Source organism: Equus caballus, chromosome 19 (assembly GCF_041296265.1).
Source record: "Equus caballus isolate H_3958 breed thoroughbred chromosome 19, TB-T2T, whole genome shotgun sequence".
Classification (NCBI taxonomy): Eukaryota; Metazoa; Chordata; class Mammalia; order Perissodactyla; family Equidae; genus Equus; species Equus caballus.
Window position 1 is genome coordinate 34,807,859 of NC_091702.1, and position 19,194 is coordinate 34,827,052.

Genomic DNA, 19,194 nt, shown 5'->3' on the forward strand with positions numbered 1-19,194 from the left:
ACTGGGTGGAGGGAAAATTTCTTTTTCAGGAAAGAAGAGTCTTGAATGTATTTAGGGCAAAGGATAGGAAGAGATGGAAGAAAAAAGAAAGAAAGGAGATGATGGGGCAGGGTTGCAGGGAAGATATTTAATGGAGAGCTGGAAATGGGAGGGTCTGGACAGCTCTGCCAAGGATTCTAGTCCTTCCTTGAGGGAACTTGGAAGAGGATCCTGAAAAGGCACCTTTTACCCAGTACTTTCCACCCTTGTTACACACAGGTGTGTCTGTGAGGGAGCATGGGGAGTGTTAGTCAGTGTGCTTTCCATGGCAGATGGTAGACGCGCAACCCGAAGCAGCTTAAGTAAAAAGGGTAAAGTGCTACCTCTTTGTCTACTGGAAATTCAAATGAATGAGTCTTACCTCAGGCACAGCTGGACCTAGGGGTTCAAAAGATGTCATCTCTCTCTCTCTGTGTCCCATTCTGTCTCTCTCTTCATCTCCCAACAATGCCCGCCTTCAGTCTCAGCCACATGGCCACTGGCAGTCTACGTCAGCCTTAGTGCCTAAGCCCCAAGAAAGAGAGAAAGACCATTCAAGAAGAGCCAAGAGAGGACCTATTCCGGGGAAGAGCAGGCAGAGAGGCCTTGAGGCAGGAAATCAGTGGATATGGCCAAGGATGAGAAAGGAAGCTGGAATGAAGCAAGTTAGAGGAGAAGGAGAGCTGTAGAAGATGAGGTTGAAGAAGTGGAAGGGGCCAGGTCATAAACAGCCTTGAGGTTCCCGGGGGAGTTAGGATGTAACTCTCAGTGCAGTGGGAAACCACTAAAGGTTCTAGGCAGGTCAGTGACGTGATCCAATTTACATTAAAAGATCACTCAGGCTCCTTGATTCTCAAGCTGGGGATGGGGTCAGACGGGGTAGAGCTATATCATCTTCCCCCCAGAGGGACATTTGGAAGTAACAATTGGAGGCATTTATGTGAGATGCTTCTAGATAGAGGCTAGGGATGCTAACCATTCTGAAATGGACAGAACAGCCCCAACAATGAAGTCCCAACAATGAACAATGATTGATTAATGCCCCAAATGCTAATAGCATTCACGTTGTTAGTTGCTGTAGAGAAAATGGGTTGTAGCTGGGCAAGAGTAGCCACAGGACAGAAAGTGACTAGAGCTTTCTAGGGGAGAGAGAGTGTGCCTTAGTCCAAGGTGGTGGACAGCGGATGTGGTAAAACAAGGATATAATTTGCAGGTAGAACTCCTAGGACCTGCTGATGGATTTGATGTGGGCGTGAGAAAGAGAGAGGTGAAGGACAACTCCTGGATTTATGGCTTTGCAAACTGGGTAGATGGTGGTGCCATTAACTGAGGCAGAGGGCACTGGTTCATTTCGTTTGTTTCCTCAACTTCTCTCCTCTCTGTCTTGAAATAGTGCGTTGATTTCTCTCTCAGGCTAACCTATGCCTTGATGTCCTGCCTCTCAAGGAACCAGTGAATCCAACAGACTTGCGTGACCTGGGCCAAGCTGCTTCACATTTCACCTTGCACTTCTCATTGCCCTCATTGTACAAACAGGTGTATACAACAGCCTGGCAAGGCTGTAGCGAGGATTAAGTGACATGCTAGAAGTATAAGCTTGGAAACTTCTAGGTTCTCAGGAAATTCCCTCCCTCTCTGCTGCCTCTTCCTGTCTTCTGAATTTGGTAGCTTCAGAAGATTATGTTCTTCACCTTCTCTTACATGTGTACTCTGCTTGGCAAGTCCATCCTCTCTCATGATTTAAACTCTCAGTCTTACACAGATAACTTCCGACTTTATCGCTCCAGCTCGGGCCTCTTTCTTGACTTCCAACATTGTGTTTCCAAATGTCTCCAGAATCTCCTCATTGAATTCACCTAGAACAGTTTCCTGTGTGATTAATTTCATCTAAGAGATGCATACCTGAAGACTCAGCATTATTCAAAATGTGCATATTCTAGAAAAATTTCTTCCCAAGAATAAACGTAAATTAGGATGAGTTATGGAGCTATTAAATCTACTGCGCTTACAGCACATTTTTGCATTAAGGCTGCTCTGTACTTTCTCAATCTCATCTTTAATATTTTGCAGAGTGCTCTCTCCTAAATTAATAGCATTGCATATGTCTCATTTACTTGCCTTCTTAGTGGCTTTTTAATCACATCTAACTCATGTTCCAAAGTTATTGGATTTCAGGTATGTTTTTTAGTACTTGTAATACCACTATCAATTAACAATATTTGGTGGGTGTTATGATAATACAAATATTTACAACTATAATAACAGTAAATGTTAGAATAATAGAATAGTGATCATCAAAATCACTTATCAAAATTTTGCTGCATGTGCAAAAAAGTGTGGTCCCCATGATGTTGACAAAGGGTGATGGGTAGTTCTCTTCCAAGGGACAGTCATATAGCAATGCTGTAAACAAGGCTTACAATGCACTTGCTTTAAAAATACTTAATCTTTGGCTAATTTTTACAATTTGGGAATTCAAATTTAGAGTGTTATGTATAAGCTGAGACTTTATTGATATTTTAATATCCCATTATTTAAAATTTTCATGATTCAAAATCATGCAATGTAACTATCACAAAATGTAACTATCTTGTATGTCCAAACCTCAACTGATCCATTTCTTTTCCGAACTGACTCCCATCCCTGTATCTTTCCCATTTGGTTCATAACACTGAGTCACCCCGCAATTAAAATTTCACTCATCACAACCTGAATTCTGTTTTTTTAGTCTTTAAGATTTAAAGGAAGAATATGTAACCTACATGATATATAGCATTTTTAACATTAGTTTCCTAAATAATCATTTTCATAAAATATTGCTGGTGCTGGCATATACTACTCCTCCTACCTCTAGCCCTTTGCCTACCCACCACCTAGACCTGAAAACCCCAGACACTAGGAATATGTGAAATATGATGCTGACTTACTAGTATTCTTATCACCATATACATATATAACATATATACATATATAATTACATAAAATATCCATTCACTAGGTGATGACTCCAACCCTCCCCTCATATGACCTTCCAGAGCCAAGAATGTGCATGATATTTGTCACAGCATTATTTGAAAGAGCAAAAATTATAACATTAATTTTCTATAATGATTGACTGGCTAACTAAGTTTTGTTACATTCATTCCATGGATTACTATACAGAAACTTTAAATCATGTTACAAAAAAGTAACAATTCATATAGAAAATATTCACAATATATTTTGACATGAAAAGGCACATTTCAAAATGATATGATCCTAATTTTATAAAAGTAATCTACATATCTAGGCATATTCATATATACATACACACAGACATGGAAATTGCAGAGTAACAGGAAGGAAAACACTAAAATATTGATACTGATTATATCTGAGTTATGAAATAACGAGGAATTGTTTTTATTTATTGTATTAATACTTTTCTAATTTCCTAAACTTTCTATAACGCTTATGTATTACTTTTTTAGAAAAAGATTTTTATTTTATTTTGTTTGCTTAGAACAAGGATCAGCAAACTTCTTTTGTAAAGGGCCAGATAGTAAATATTTTTGGCTTCATGGGCCTTACAGTCTCTGTGTCAGCTACTCAACTCTGCTGTTGTAGCAAGAAGCAGCCATACAAAACATAAACACATAGGTGGAGCTGTGTTCCAATAAAACTTTATTTACAAAATTAACAGTGAGCTGCATCTGGCCCTCAGGTTGTAGCTTGCCAAAGTGTCCAAAACAGTGGTAATAAGGATATTAGGAGAAAAATGGTGATCAAAGAGTGGGGCAGTTCCATGTGGATTTGAGTGCTGGTCTCTGGAGTGAGAGTGGTCAAGCAAGAAGGAAGCTAGAGTGATGCCATGGGAATGATGAATTTATCTGAATAATAGCAGGTGACGGTGGAGGGCAGGAGTGTAAGCCAGGAGCTAAAGACATTGTAGCTGAGAGGGAGTGACCAGAAGGTCAGAAGATGGCAGTGACAGGAAGGGAGAGGCTACTGCAGACATGTGCATCCTCAAAGAAACAGGTTTTTATGCAAGCATAGAGGACTAACGTCCTGGAAATGCCAAAGTTACTAAACATAAGCATCCATTCCAAAGTTCTTACAGAGAAGTTGTTTCTGATACTGGCCCTGCTATCAGTTTCCCTACATTAAACCCAACATATATGGGGTTAAAAGCCAAGAACTCATTCCCTGCTTACTCCCTGGCTTCCTGGCACCAGAATCCACTATCCACCATGGAGACAAATGGCCAAGGACAACCACCTGGATTTGTTATCTCCTCCTCCTCCTCTCTTCAAGTAGTCTCAAGGCCAAACACAGGCTGGTGGAAAAGCTCTGACCAGCAAAGCCATATGCTCCCCCTCACGTACCTAAAACCCCAAATAAAAACCCTTACTTTTAGCTTTTTGGGGAGTTTGGGATTTCAGCATTAGCTGCCCTTTCTCGTTGCTCAGTGCTGTGCAATAATAAAATTCCTACTTTCTTCCACTACACCCAGTGTCAGAGATTGGCTTGCTGTGCAATGGGTGAGTGAACTCACTTCAGGTTCGCTATCATTTCTTTGGGGAACACCAGGCTTGAGTTGAGCCCAGGAAAATAACTAACTTAAGAAGGTAGGTAGGGGGGCTGGCCCCGTGGCCGAGTGGTTAAGTTCGCGCGCTCCGCTGCAGACGGCCCAGTGTTTCGTTAGTTCGAATCCTGGGCGCGGACATGGCACTGCTCATCAGACCACGCTGAGGCAGCGTCCCACATGCCACAACTAGAAGAACCCACAACGAAGAATACACAACTATATACCAGGGGGCTTTGGGGAGAAAAAGGAAAAAATGAAATCTTTAAAAAAAAAAAAAGAAGGTAGGTAGGCTTATCTACTAAGGAGTCGGAATTTCAGAAGGCACAGCGGAAAGAAACATTTGGGCAAAAGAGGGATTCTTGATGGTATACCAATTTGAGGGAGAGGAAGCAGAGAGCACAGAGATCACATGGATGAGAAAGGATAGACAATAAAAGGGGTTCTATTAGGGGCATGTTGGGCTTGCAAGGATTAGTGTCCAGAATGAGTGGGCAGCAGTCTGCATTGACTGTAGTTTGGTAATTCAAGGTGGTTCGAGAGCAGGCAGTGGGATTAATTAATTGCCAGGCTCTCAATATAGGAAACAACGACAATCTCTGGAGTATGGGAGGCCTTTTCCTAACTAGGTAGCTGCCATCCCCTCTCCTTCCAACCCCATCTCACCCAAAGCCCATACATGTCTATGTTGCCTTAGGTCCTCATTGAGACAAGCCATGGATGTAACTTATTGGGCAATAATGTTTTTATCATCTCTAGTGCAGCCTCCTTTTATTTTCTATAACACATAGTCCTTCTTATTCACTTCACCACCTCTTGATGCATTGTCTGGAGGAGGAATTCAACAAGTAAGGAAGGGAAGAATGACCTCCTAACTGATCTTACCAGCTCCTGCCCCTCCTTCTTCCAGCTATCCCATACTGGGCTGCCGGATGCCCATGCACAAAGCCCAGATTGTGGCCCTCTCCTCCAAAAGGAGGGTTCATATGATCACAGGTCTCCACACTAGGGAGTGCAAACCCCAGGGAATGCACAAGATACATCACTGGCTTGTGGGGAAAAAGTATCTGAAATCTATTTTTCTAGTTTTTAATATTTTACTATATTTACTGCCTGTGTATATTTGAGCATTTGACAGTGATCAAATGACAATGATTTTCCTTTTAAATAGACTTTATTTTTTGGCGTAGTTTTAGAATTTCAGCAAAATTCAGCAGAAAGTACAAAGATTCCCTATATACCCATTGTCCCCACTCATGCGTAGGCTCCATTATCAACATCCCTGACCAGAGTGGTACAGTTGTTATAATTGATGAACCTGCATTCACACGTTATTGTCTCCCAAAGTCCATAGCTCATATTAGGGTTCACTCTTGTACATTCTGTGGGTTTGGACAAATGTGTAATGACATGTATCCACCAGGATAGTATCATACAGAATAGTTTCACTGTCCTAAGATGCTCTGTGTTCTGCCTAGTCATTCTCCACATTCCCTGGCAACCACTGATGTTTTTGCTGTCTCCATAGTGTCACCTTTTCCAGAATGTCATATAGTTGTAATCATACAGTATGTGTAGTCTTTTCACATTGGCTTTTTTCACTTAGTAATATGCATTTGTGGTTCCTCCATGTCTTTTCATGGCTCAAAAGCTCATTTCTTTTTAGTGTTGAATAATATTCCATTGTCTGGATGTACCACAGTTTATCCATTCACCTATTGAAGGCATCTTGGTTGTTTCCAAGTTTTGGAAATTATGAATAAAGCTGCTGTAAATGTTCATATGCTGGTTTTTGTGTGGACTCATTTGGGTAAATACCAATGAGTGTGACTGCTGGATCATATGGTAAGAGTATGTTTAGTTTTATAAGAAATTGCCAAACTGTCTTGCAAAGTGGCTATACCATTTTGCATTCCCACCAGCAAGAGATGAGCATTCTTGTTGCTCTATATCCTCACCAGTATTTGGTGGTGTCAGTATTTTGGAATTTGACCATTCTAAAATGTGTGTGGTGGTATCTTATTTTTGTTTTAATTTGCATTTCCCTGATGACATATGATGTGGAGCATCTTTTTTTTTTTTTTGATTTGATTTTTTTCCTTTTTATCCCCAAAGCCCCGCTGTACATAGCTGTATATTCTTCATTGTGGGTCCTTCTAGTTGTGGCATGTGGGACTCTGCCTCAGCGTGGTTTGATGAGCAGTGCCATGTCCGTGCCCAGGATTCGAACCAACGAAACACTGGGCCGCCTGCAGCGGAGCGCGCGAACTTAACCAGTCTGCCACGGGGCCAGCCCCAGAGCATCTTTTTATATGCTCACTTACCATCTCTATATCTTCTTTCGTGAGGTTCATGTCTTTTGCCCATTTTTCAGTCAGGTTGTTCATTTTCTTATTTTTGAGTTTTAAGAGTTCTTTGAGGGGCCAGCCCAGTGGTGCAGCAGTTAAGTTCACACGTTGCGCTTCAGTGGCCCAGGGTTCACCGGTTTGGATCCCAGGTGCAGACCTGCACACCACTTGTCAAGCCACACTGTGGCAGGCATCCCACATATAAAGTAGAGGAAGATGGGCATGGATGTTAGCTCAGGGCCAGTCTTCCTTAGCAAAAAGGGGAAGATTGGTGGCAGATGTTAGCTCAGGGCTAATCTTCCTCAAAAAAAAAAAAAAAACAGAGTTCTTTGAATATTTTGGATAAAGTCCTTTAGCAGATATGTCTTTTGCAAATATTTTCTTCCTGTCTGTGACTTGCCTTCTCATTCTCTTAGAAGAATCTATTCTTATTTATTTTTAAGAAAGAAATTAAGCTTTGCTAATACTTAGCATATCAGTTATAGATATAAACATATATAATAAATAGTCATACATATATTGGGGATGCCTATTGAAACATTTTGTTACTAATAGGGTGCATGATCAAAAAGTTTAGAAACCGCTAATGCGTGGAATAAAGTCTAGACTCCTTATCTTGGCATTCAAGTCCTTACAAAATCTGCTCCGTCCTCTTCTCTATTCTATTCCCTATACATACTATGCTCTAACCAAATTCAGCTACTGGGTCTCATCTGAACAGACCCCGGGATTTCTTGTCCCTGTGCCACCTCATGCTACTCCCTGTCTCCACTGCCTCGTCTCTCCTCCCGTCCCCCTCCCAATACCGTACGTCTTAGTGCTGTCCCAAGACCCATCTCACAAACCCTCTTCTTCAGGAAGGTTTCCCTAATCCCCAACTGAAAACCCCCACCTTTTTCTGGACTGGTTTTATGGCGCAGAGCCCTTCCTATTCTATTTCGTGGTTATTTGTTTGCATGTCTCAGATTGTCTGGTCCATTTTAATTCATCCTTTTATTCTTCAGCCTACATAGGATGTGCTCTTGTCCTTAGAAAGCTCAAATCTTTGCTGAGATGAGACACAGTAAAATGACACCACTTCCCTCCACACCTTCTCCAGTGGATGGGTGGAACGCAGTGGAGACTGCAGTTTTCCTCAGCTCCCTGCCTCTAAGGGCCAGGAATTGGTGTTGACACACACCTGTCTCTCATTGGCTTTTGGAATCTTTTACCACCATCCCTCAAATGTTTGTTTTCCTCTACCATTGGGCTGCCCTTTCTCATCCTTGTTACTAATACTGTGATACCCCCAGGGACTCCCCAACATTCGACAATGGCTTTAGTGTCTCTCCTCTCCTGCCCAAGACAACTTCAACAGCCCTTCTGATGGCCCACCCACCTAACATCTGGATCTCTCCCCATCTTGCCACCTCTACTGATCCTGTTTCTGCCACCCTCTTCTTCCCACAGTCACACCCTCATGGAGCAGTTGTCCTCATCCTGAATGGCAACCTGATTCCACCCTTGCTCTGCCCTTAGCCACCTTTTCTTCCACCTCTCATTCACCCTTGATCAGGTTAAACTGATTTTTCAGCCTCACTGAGGCTTCAGCCCCTCTATCTCTGTGTATTGGTGCAATCTGTCAGACACCTCTTGGTTTCATTTGTTTGTCTGTGAGCTCCCATCCCACAGTCAGTCACTTCAGTGATACTCACTTTAGCACCCTTTGTGAGTCTTGACCTTCTATCCTCTGGACCACATGCCTTTCCAAGGCCCAGCTCCAGCCAGACTTTCCATTCCTGTCTGAGCCTGCTGGGTCCAGCTGAAGGACTTCCCATTGCTTGGCTCTTGGTGCCCTGACAAATGTTGCTCTCCATCCTCAGGTGGGACCACAGGGCTACCCACCTTAATGTTCCTCGTTGTTGCTCTATTTCCTGTTCTGAACAATGGCTAATCCACATAATATTTGCCTCTTTAAAATCTCTGATCACAATCCCAGATCTCGACCCTCAGTAGATTGAGATTTTCAGTTTCCAAATAAAATAAATGTTCATGGGTAAAAATCCCCTTCATTTCCCTCCAATATATCTCCAAAATTCTCATTCTTACCTCCTCTTTTGCTGAGAGATGTCTTTTTCCTTTCTTCCTCGACTCCCCCGACCCACCCCTTCACCTTTCCTAGCATCCTTTCTAACCTAACATCAACCTCACCCTTTCCATGGACCACAAACGCTTTCAGATAATCCCCATCCTAAGAAGTCACTCTCCCCTTGATCCTGCATCCCTCTCAAGCCACTTCCCTATCCTTCCCCTTCTCTTTACCATCAAACCTCCTTTCAATAACGTTTACTTAAGGGGCCAGCCTAGTGGCCTAGAGGTTAAGTTTGCGTGCTCCACTTCAGTGGCCCAGGGTTCATGGGTCCAGATCCTGGGCATGGACCTACACACTGCTCATTAAACCATGCTGTGGCAGCATCCCACATATGAAATAGAGAAAGATTGGCATAGATGTTAGCTCAGGAATGATCTTCCTCCAGCAAAAAGAGGAAGACTGGCAACAGATGTTAGCTCAGGGCCAATCTTCCTCATCAAAAGAAAAAAATGTTTACTTAAAATTTTTAAAAATGTTACATGCTCACTAAAGAAAATTTGGAAAATACTGAGAAGCTGAAAGAATAGAAATAGTTGCCTCCTGTAATCCTATATTTCAAATACAAACATTATGAGCATTTTTCTGTATTGTAGTCATTCTGCCTCCCACCCCCACTGCCTGGAGGTGCTTTGTAAAATACAGCATAATTACCCTGTGGTTTAAAGGGTGTATCCAGCTTTGTAACTTAATGTTCTCACATAAACATTTCCTATGATGCTACATAGGCCTCACAAACATAATTTGTAATTACTAGTCAATATTCCAGCAAATGGACATGCTGCAGTTTACTTAACCATTCTCCTGTTGTTGGACATATAGCTGGTTACCACCTTTTCACAGTTGGAAGTGGCATGACATTAAATGCTATTATGCATAAAATTTTCCAATATTTACGAATACTTTCTAAGGATAGAGTCTCAGAAATAGAACTAATACTCCAAAATAATATAAATATTTTAATCTTATTGGCATTTATTATCAAATTGTTTCCCAAATGGATTTTACCAATCTAAACTGCCAAAATATGAGAGTGCCCATTTTACTGAACTTTCATCATCCCTTGGCATTATTATTGTTTCTCCCAAAAAGTGCTAACTGATAACCGCCTTCGTAATTGAGGAAATTTATTACCTCCTTGTCACATTTCAATCCTCTGTACTTTGGCTCATATTCACACCAATATAATGCAATTACTCTGGAAAAGGGTTGCCATTGACCTCCTTATTTGCCACTGATTTGTTTCGCTTCTTATACTATTTAATCTCTCTGCCATGTTTGATGCTGCTGTCTTTCTCTGTCTCCACCTCCTCCAGCCATGTCTAAAATGTTGGAGTCCCCAGGATTTTCATCTCGACTCTTCTCACTTTATATGCTCTGCCTGGCAATCTTATCCACTCTGCAACTTCAATTTACTGAGTGGTCTCATTCCATAAAGTTTTCCTCTTTCTGCTGTATTTTTAATCTTCCCTTCTCCAATGGCCCTACACTCTCAGCAGATAAACGTACTCAAATCCCTTTTATTTTTTTAAAGGCCTTTCCTCAATCCTGTATTCCTCTCTCTCATGTGCTGCTTTCTTCTAGTTACAGCCAAGCTTTTAAAAACTGTGGTCTATACTTCCTTGTCTCAACTTCCTGAACTCCTATTCATTATTTTACTGACATTTGGCTCCCCACCCCCCCACCTCCACTCAACTCTGCTGAAACTGTGGTCAACAGAGGCCACCGGGGACCTTGTAGATGCTGAATCCAATGGACACATGTTCAGCCCTTTCTTGTTCAAGTTCCCAGTGGCATCTGACCCTCTGGCCACCCCATTCCTTTTTGATTCAGTTCTTCCTTGTCCATGGAGCCTGGCTTTCTCTTCTGCAGCCTTTCAATCTCAGACTTGGAAAACAATTTTTTTTAGCTCGTCTTCCTCTGCTTGTCCCTTCTGTATTAATTTTCCAAGCCATCCCCCTTGATTATCATCTTCTTGTTTTACCTGTCTTCCTAGATTGACCTCATCCACTCCCTCCGTGTGGTGCTGATGGTGAACATTTTCATCCCCTTTAAACTTCAGAGCCATATGTCCAACTCCTATTATAAATTTCCACTTAGAGATCCATCAGGCCCTTCAAATTTAACGGTCCCAAACTCAGCTCTCCATCTCCTCCTTTCCCAAATTGCTCCATTCCTGTGATGTCAGCATGACTCCTCAGCCCAGTCACCTAGGCTGAAACCTCTGGCATCATTCTTGACCCCTCCCTCCTCCTCACTGCAGTATTTGATGGGTCACCACGGCTTGATTTTCTATATCCTTCATATATCTCAGATCCTTCCCTTCCTCTCTATTTGCACCGTCACTTCTGTCTCTGCAGCAGCGTCACCTCCGACAGGTCTTTCTTATTCACAACTGTATCAGTCAGAGTTCAAGCAGAGGCGCAGAACCAGCGAAAGATATCATAGGGAATTGCCTTATGCACTTGTGGGGACTGGATAAACGGTCCCTGTAAGGCTGTGTCTGTATCTGCTATTGGAGCCGGTGTTAGGGAAGAGATGGATGTGAAATGGGGGGGATCAAGAGCAGGCTGGAACCCACAAACATGAGCTGGAACTCCATGAGGATGGACTGACAACCATGTCCATTCTTGTTGCCTCTGACCTTGGTGACGAGGGTGCTGCAGAAGCTGAGGCCTTTCATTGCTGCTACCTGCAATATTTCTGAGAACCAAGTCTTTAAAACACTTTCATGACTCCCCAGTGTTCTGAAAAATCATTACAGCACAGAAAGCCCCCAGGTCCCCTGCCTGCCTACCTCTCTGGCTTGGTAGCTTGTCATTTTCCTGCCCTCCTCTTCTCACCTCTTCCTCTCCCCATTCTAATTTACACGCACACACACACACACACACACACACACAATCTCAAGTCACACAGAACTGTAGTAGAAAAAAATTACCCATAATATGTGGGGCCTAGTTTATTCAAAATTAACAGTATTTCTGAAGTTTAGCTATCTTAACTCCAAAAAAAGGAGGAAACTTGAAAAACGATGTTATTACCTGCCCAAACACAGAAAAGGCTGAGAACCGTCACAAATTATGCATGACAAGCCAGGTATCCCCCATGTCAGGGGAGATTTCATTATAAAGAGCATGACGCAGGGTGCTTTCTGTTGTCACTGACAGATCATTTGCAGCCCCATGGTGTCTGTCACCCGCCACATGCCACTGGAGCAAATGATTCTCCAGCTGTTACCATGGAGTAAACTGAAAAATAGGCTCTCATTGAAAAAGCCTTTTTAGAATTTAAAAATGTGGACTAAGAACAGTTTAGTGGATACCAGGGGAAAGGTGGGGTGGGGGGGGGCACAAAGGGTGAAGTGGTGCACCTACAACACGAATGACAAACATTAATGTACAACTGAAATTTCACAAGATTGTAACCTATCATTAACTCAATAAAAAAAATAAATTAAATAAATTTTTAAAAAAAGCCTTTTTAGAACATTTCTGGGTTTGGGTTTGTTGGTGTTTAGACTCCAGCGTATAGTTCCCCTGAATCTACTTGCTCCCACTTCGAGGTCTTGAACATGTGATCCCTCTGCCTTGCCCCACTTCTTCAGGGAACTAACTCCTAGTCACTCTTCAAAGCTTTTCGACGATGTCACCTCCTCCAGGAAATCTTTGCTAGTTCCTTTTGCCCCCTCTGTCTGCCCAAGTCTGGCTTAGACTTGCTTTTGTGGGTAGACGTACCACATTGTACTGTAATCTGCTCCTCGGGATGGGGGAGATGCTTTTGTGGTTCTTTATCCCCGGCATCTAGCATGGTGCCTGTCACAGAGTAGTTGCTGCACTCACTGGAGAAGAGTTTAGGACATTACTTGAATAGGGGAGCAGCCTTCTTACCCCCCAAAGTCCTGATCCATCTATCTGTCCGCTGAGAAGGCCAGAAACCCAAGCTTTACAGCCTCTCTCTGCCCCGTCAAGAGATACATTTCTTTACCAAGCTTGGGACATTCAAATGAAGATCATTTCCTAGTGTTTTATACACTGCTGGTGTGAATACTATTTGTTATAACTTTTTGAAGGGCAGTGTGGCAAATGATATCAAAAGCTTTAACATTAGGAATTATCTTTAACCCAGTAATTCCATTTCTAAGCATTTGTACTAAGGAAATAATTAAGGGTGTGAACACAGATTTACCCACAAGAATGCTACTTGTAGTACTGTTTATAACAGCAGAAAATTGGAAACAATCTACATGTCTATCAAAGAGAACTGGTTTGAATAATTGAATCAGCCATCAATGACTACTATGTAGTAATTAAAAATTAGGTTGTACAAATGGGTTTATTTATATGTTAAGATGTTCATGATCTAGGGTTGGATTTTAAAAGCAAGTTACAATACAGTAGGTACAGTATTATATTATTTTTATATAAAAATGTATATGATGTATGCACAGAAGAAAGTCTAGAAGAATATCCATCAACTATTAATAGTGTTGTGGAATATTATCATCTTTTTTACTTTCTGTCTTTTTAATTTTTCTATAACATACAAAAATTGCTTTGATAGTATTCTTTTAATGAGAAAAAGATTTAAATAATTTGTAGTGCGTTCTCTGAGCCCTCCACCCAGCTCCATGAAGACGCATAAATGCTGTTGGACCAAAAGAAAGAAGGAAAAAAATTACCAAGTATTAAGACTTATGATTGGCTGGGCATGGATCACATGCATGGTGTCATTTAGTCCTGTAAAATATATACATTGTCCCCATTTTTATTGATGGGAAAACTGATCATCAGAGAAAATAAATTGTCCCTGTGCCTGAAGTCACACAGCCAGTGACAGATTCCATCCAACAGGTCTACCCAACTATAAGCTCCGGACTTTTCCACTACTCCACACAGCAGAGGCTTCTCAAGAGCACCTACCTCTGAGGGCAGTGCCAGCACTGAGAAGGGTGAAAATAAATTAATTCCTAAGGTCATTGTCCTCTGATGTCAGCCCACCAGAAGCCAGCAACCCTTGCATTAGCAGAAGCTGAATCGAAGCTGTAGGAAGTGTATGTTGGTTTTGCCCTGTAGTTAATGGATGTTACACTAGTCTCCCGTTATCCATGATTTCAGTTGCCTGTGGTCAACCATGGTCCAAAAATATTAAATGGCAAATTGCCGAAATAGACAATTTGTAAGTTTTAAATTACACGTCGTTTTGAGTCAGTGTGATGAAATCTTGCGCCATCCCGTTCCATCTCGCCCGGGATGTGAAGCATCCCTTTCTTGGATCCCCAACCATTGACATCAACAGCTCCTGACACCCAACCATCAACAACCTCATGGCTAGATGATCCCCCTTCTGATGTATTGTCAGATCAATATGTAGGAGCCTAACACTCGGGCACAATGCCCATGTCATTCACCTCACTTCGTCTTATCACGTAGGGCTTGCATCAGCTCACATCATCACAAGGAGAAAGGTAAGTACAGTACAATGAGATAGTTTGAGAGAGAAAGAGACCACATTCACATAAGTTTTACTACAGTATATTGTTATCATTGTTCTATTTTATTATTCGCTGTTGTTGTTAATCTCTTACTGTACCTAATTTATAAATTAAACTTTATCATAGGTGGGACGGCCCGGTGTCTCTGCCTTCTTGTGTTAGCTTTCATGCTATAAACAAGTATACTGTTTGTGGTCTATTTAGTGCCACGATTTTCACAATTTTGTGCATTTTGTTGGTGATTTCACTGTTTAAAATGGCCCCCAAGCATATTGCCAAAGTGCTGTGTAGTGTTCCTAAGAACAAGAAGGCCGGAAATGCATGTGTTAGGTAAGCTTCATTCAGGAATGAGTTATAGTCTGTCAGTTCAGTGTTAGTGAACTAACAATGCATGTTAAATCAGATATCTTTAAACAGAAACACATATAAAACAAGATTATGTATTATTGATCAGTTGATGAAAATGTTGTGACCAGAAGCTCATTGGTACACACACACACCCCCCTACATGTTATATTTTCTCCTTACAAATCTCTCTTCTCCTCTAGGCTCTGTGTGCTTTATGGGTAAGGATCTTGTCTTATTCATACCTCAGTCTCCCTTGCTATTTAGTACCTGGTACAGATAGGTGCTCAGCAGGGGTTTGATGATGAGGAGTGAATGACCATCTCCTAAAGCTGAACCACACTAGAAAATCTCCAGTCCTTCACACACCTCCCACAGGCCTGAATCCCCATGTAGCTGTTTCCTCAAGGTGATCAACGTGGGAAGGATCAAGATCAAGTCATTTGTAATAGCACCAGCTGGATAAAGCAAATGCCAGCTTCATAGTTGTAATTTTATTCCCTGTGCTTCGCCATAACACATATTAGTTATAACATGAGAAAGCCTTGGTTCTCTTGGACTCTGGCCCTGGGGGAGTAAACACCGCCAACTTGTTTAAGTAGATGAGATGGCATCTTATAAAGGACAGGGTCCATCTTATAGAGGATCAAGTCTTTTTCTTTAGAAAATTACAGAAATGCAGTAGAACTCTGACAGCCAGTATCTAAAATCCCAAGAGAGCTAGTACAAAAATTCTGTGCTTGACGCTTTCCCTAAACTCAGCCCTGGTAAATTATCGATCCTCGGGGCTTCTACTGTCAACTCAAGAGGCTATCTTCCAGCCTGGCCTCTCTAACTTGGCAAACATTTCTTGAGCAGGTGCTGTCTGGTAAACATCACCTGGATATTAAACCCAATACTTATTTCAAAATTCAGATCCTCATCTCATTCCTATCTTTCTCTCAAACCTTTTCCTCCTCCCAGTACCTCCCCTTTATGGTACTCCTTTCTCATGTCCTCTCCAAATCACAACTCTGCAGCCATTTCTGGCCGTTCTTCTCCAAGGTCTCCCATCAGCTGCTTGCTGAGGCCCTTCACAGTGCCTTGTGTGTTGAATGAATAAACAAACTAGGGAGATCAATCAGTGGCTCAGTCCTGGGTTCAAACAGTTAAATGTTTCCTCCTCGATAGTATCAGGATCTAGAGTATGAGGCAGAGATTATCAAAAGTAATGGAAAGGAAGAAGGCTCAGGGATGAAGGTTAGGTCAGCACAAGTGCAGCATCAGACCCTGTGGACCCAGGGCCCCAGAAGCGGTCCAGGGATCACCTGGGTGGTAAGTCATTGAATAGAAAAAGGAACATCTGCACTCACACAGTCTAGTGGGAGTGTGAATTGGGCACTTTTGGAATCCATGTATAATGCTATTGTTGGAAGTGTCTCAAGCTATAAACGTTTTTCCCCAAAACTTAAATCTCACCAGGAGATCACTTTAGATTTAGAGTTCTTTGTTATTTGGTGCTTAGTCAGCTTGAGCTGCTATAACAAATACCATAGATTGGGTGGCTTCAACAACAGAAATTAATCTCTCTCGGTTCTGGAGCCTAGAAGTCCTTGGCTAGAAGTTCAAGATCAGGCAGGTAGAGTTCTTGATGAGGACTCTTCCTGCCTTGTAGACAGACGCTTTCTTGCTCTATCCTCACATGATGGACAGAGAGAGCTCTGGTCTCTTCATCCTCTTATGTGGGCACCAATCCCATCATGAGGGCTCCACCACATGATGTCATCAAAACCCAATTACTTCCCAAAGGCCCCACCTCCAAATGCCATCACATTGGGTATTAGGGCTTCAACATATAGATTGGGGGGGGATATATTCAGTCCATAGAATGGGGACATTTATGGTAAATAAGGCCATTAATAATTTTCTGCTTCTTAATCATCTGGTGTTTATATAACTAGCAATTTTTAATCTTTATTGTATTTCTAACTTCTTATTTTGAATTATCTTCAAAATTACAGAAGAATTGCAATAGTACAAAGAACTCCCATGTACTCTTTGTGCAAATTCAGCAATTGTTGCTATTTTGTCGCATTCTGTCTCTCTGTCTCTACATACACACGCATACACACACATTCACACACTTTATGTTTTTCTGAACTATTTGAGAATAAGTTGCAGACATTATGCACTTCTCTCTTTATCCCTAAATACTCCAGGTCTATTTGCTAAGAACAAGCACATTCTCTTACATAATCGCAGTTTAGTTACTAAATTCAGAAAATTTAACATTTGTATACTATTAGATCATTTACGTTCCATGTGCAAAATTTGCCACTGGTCCCAATGACGTTCTTTAGAGCAGTCTTTCCTCCTTATTCTATGATTCAATCTAGGGTCAAAGAGAAGTCACACGTTGCATTTAGTTATAAAGTCTCCTTAGTCTCCTTTAGTCTAGAACCGTTCTTGAGCCTTTCTTTGTCTTCATGAGTTGACATTATAGAAGAGTGCAAGCTAGTTGTTCTGTAGAATGTCCTTCAATTCGGGTTTGCCTCAACTTTCCTCATGAGGAGATTTAGGTTATAGCTTCCTCCTTCCCCAAGGAATATCATGGAAGTGATATTATGTTCTCAGTGCATGATATCAGGAAACACATGGTATCTGTTTGTCTCATTAATGATGATGTTAATTTTGATCATTTGGTTAAGGTGGTGCCTTCCAGGTTTCTCTGCTATATAATTTCCCCCTTTATAATTAATAAGTAGTTAATTAATTTTAATTAATTATTAAGTCATAAGAGGTCTGGGGAGATACTTTGAGACTATATAGATCACTGATTCCATATAAATTTTTACTCAAGAGCTTTGATATACATTGATGATTCTTGCTTGAATTAGTTATTACAATGATGGCTGCAATGCTGATTTTCTAACTCTATTATTTCTTCTGTATTTAATAATTGGCATTTTATTGTAAGCAAGTGTTTTTCCTTCTTCCTTATTTAGTTAGTATCAGTATGGACTCATGGATCACTATTTTATTCAAGAGATTGTAATTCACTACTATCATTATTTGTTTCAATGCTCAGTTTGTCCTACATTTGGCAATGGATTTCCTTCAAGTGGTTTCCTTTCACATGGACTTAGCATTCTTTGAGCACTTCCTTACTTCCTGGCACAAGGCCGTCTTGGACTTTCCCATTCCCTGAAATCAGTTGTTTCTTCAAGGAGCTTTGGTTGCTTTTGATGGGGAATAGTACCTAGAAAACAATATCTGAGCACTAGTGGGCTCACTGCTACTGAGTGTCCTTGCTCCTAGGCCTTCACAGTGGACAAAACTGGAAAGAATAGTCATTTCATAGGGTTCTTCTCGCACTCCTGCTATCTATGTAAAATTATGAACTCATACTGCTACCTCTAGTACCAATCCAAACTCATAGAATTTTCCTTGTCTTCCCCCACTCTCACTCTCTTCCCCAGTGAGAACCCTGGTTCCCAAACATCAAAACAATGGTATCATTTGCTCAATATTACAACACACAAATAGTTTCAGGGATTGCTACATCCATTCCACTATGGAAAAACAAACTTACTAAATAGTGTTCAAGATCTGTTTGCATTTCTTTTTTTCTTTAGACTGATGATATGTAATCCAAGAATTGTGTTCAAAAGTTACTTGGATTCATTCTCTGTTTTCCCTTTCACCATGTCTGCTACTCATTGGAAACACAGGCTCATTTGTTTTTATTTGTATTCAATTTTAGTTTTTTCCCTCCAGCTTTATTGAATTGATTTTATTCTTTTGAATATGTAAAACATTACAGTGATTCCAAAAGTCAAAACAATACAAAAAGGAATACTCTGAAAATAGTACTGGCAATTTTAAATAATTCGTTTTTTTGTCTCATTTATGTTTAGCATCCTCCTTTAATTATTACTAGATATGCCTCCATCCAATAGGATTTGGTGAGCTCTCCCATTGAACACCCCTTCTCCTTGCTCCGCTCAACTTTAGCTGTCCCATATCCCTTTTTTCCCCCAGCTTTATTCAGATATGATTGACAAAAAATATTGTGTAAATTTAAGGTGTACAGTGTGATGATTTGATATATATAGCAAAATGATTACCACAATAAGGTTAGTTAACACATCTATCACCTCACATACTTACCATTCTTTTTACTCTTTTTGTGTGGTGACAACACTTAAGATCTACTCTCTTAGAAACTTTCAAGTATACAGAACTGCATTGTTAACTATAGTCACCATGTTGTCCATTAGATCCTCAGAATCTGTTCATCTTATAGGTGCAAGTGTGTATC